Genomic DNA, 2,299 nt, shown 5'->3' with positions numbered 1-2,299 from the left:
AAGATGAATTTAAGTTATATACAATAAGTGGTATAACAATTTCGTAATAAAAGAGAAGCGAATAGAAAGGGGAAACAAATGTTTGCTCTAAACATTCTTAATATACAACACACAACACAAGTAGAATCGTGTAAATTCCACTAGATTATTCAAAGTAACTTTGGAATTGAGAAAATTAGACAAGTATGATGAAAGTTGCTCCATTACTTCTTGTATATCTCTTGCTGTGGTGGCCTTGTGAAATAGGAATATTCTTTGTATAAATGGAACTTAAACCAGATGTTAATGGAGCCCAAGCTAGGAAATTCTGAGGGTTGGTCTTGATTTTGCTGAACTTTTAAATTACCAGCATTAAGAAATGAAGGTCTTCATTTCAGCAACACATCAAGACGTCTGATAATGAATAGATAACGTTAATGCCTCAGTACCTATGTAAATCCATCAGCATATATGTTGTTAGAAAGTGTAAACATAAGCATAGTATATGCTGTTAGAATAGTGTAAAGATAAGCATGATTCAACGAAGAGAAGATGCTGCCTATGTACTCCTTCTATTGACTTATCTTCGTATGGCCCTAACAACCCAATTATTTTAATTTGAAAAAGATAGGCTCCAATTATGTAGCGAACATATATCAAAAGTATTTATCTGGAATGAGGTATCATGTTTAATAATCTTTTGTTTGAGAAGATGCGGTATATGATCTTTTCTGCTAGTATGTTTGTGCTTGAGCTTGTTTTATAACCTTAGTTGTCTTTTTCTGCAGTCTTACATTGAAAAGGAGGACAGTAAGAAGCTTAAACAAAAGCAGCGGGAACGGATGCAGCCAAAAATGGGAAAGATGGATACTGATTATCAGGTTCCCAATTTTCTTTGGTTCCTTGAAGATTATGAACATTGCAAATAATTCATGCCTTGTCAAGTCATTGATACTTCTGGTTAAATTTTAATTGCTGTACTGTTCTGCTAAGTCTCCAGATCATGTTATGCAGGTTCTCCATGATACCTTCTTTAAGTATCAGACTAAACTAAAGTTGTCTAGCCACGGGGATCTCTATTACGAAGGAAAGGAGTTTGAGGTACAGAATTTATCTTTGACATGTTGAATGGTCTTTATGCTTCTTTCATGTCTAGCTTGCATACAACTTTCATCTGATAGATAATGTAAATATGTACTCATAGAATATTTTGTAAATCTTCTAATTTAGGTTAGTATATTTTGTATCCTAATATGACATTGTAACGATGGTATATTTACCAATTCCATCAATGAGAATAATCACGGGATTAATCTCTTTCATGGTATCAGATACTAGGGTTTCTTTTCCTTCTTTTCCGCTGCCCTAATTCTCCGACGTCCTATCCTATTTTTCCGACGTCTTCTTCTTCTTCTTCTTCGATTTCCGTCCATTTTCTTGCCTTCCATCAATGGCAGACACCAAGTTCCATCCCGTCTTGGCTGTCTCCGACATCAAGAATCACATTCCAATCATTCTTGAGATGGAAACGGATCATTATTCGGCTTGGGCCGAATTATTCAAACTTCATGCCCGGTCTCACCGTGTCCTTTCCCACATTCTGCCAACCGGAAAGGAGAAGGCTCCTACCACCAATGACGAAAAGGAGTTGTGGTCCACTTTGGATGCCACGGTACTTTAATGGGTATATGCAACCATCTCCACAGACTTATTGCATACGATCATCGAAGAAGACCTATCGGCAAAGGAGGCCTGGGGTCGCCTCCGTAATCTTTTTCAAGACAACAAAACTCCCGTGCTGTTGCTTTGGAACATGATTTCTCTCATGTCAAGATGCGGGATTTTCCAAACGCTTCGGCGTATTGCTGATAACGTCCAAATCCACCCTATTAATTAGAATGGGCACGGTCGTATGCAAATATATTTTACCCAACTATGAGTCGGGGTCGATCCCACAGGGAATACAATGAAGAAATATACTTGATAAGTGTAACACCCGACTATTAGTCTATATTTCAAGAGGAGAGGAAATATAATAAAAGTTTGATTGTTGTTTGTTCATTGAAAACTGAGAATGGTTATAGGATGGAAATAATTGGTAAATGGGACTAAGGTTGTGGTTCCAATGGAGAGTAATGCGTTTGGGTATCAATTCAACTTATTTATACGCCTAGGTGCATTAAGCCACGGGTCACGCGATTCTTGCCAAAAGTTTTCCAACCAAATTAGCAAATTTCATCCTAGGCTTTTCCAAGCTCTAGGATGTTTTATAAGAAAGCACCCATGTAGCCTCAACTACCTTTCCTATTCCTAGCTCAAG

This window comes from Lycium barbarum, chromosome 11 (assembly GCF_019175385.1).
Source record: "Lycium barbarum isolate Lr01 chromosome 11, ASM1917538v2, whole genome shotgun sequence".
In the NCBI taxonomy this organism is placed as follows: domain Eukaryota; kingdom Viridiplantae; phylum Streptophyta; class Magnoliopsida; order Solanales; family Solanaceae; genus Lycium; species Lycium barbarum.
Note: the sequence above shows the minus strand (reverse complement) of the source record.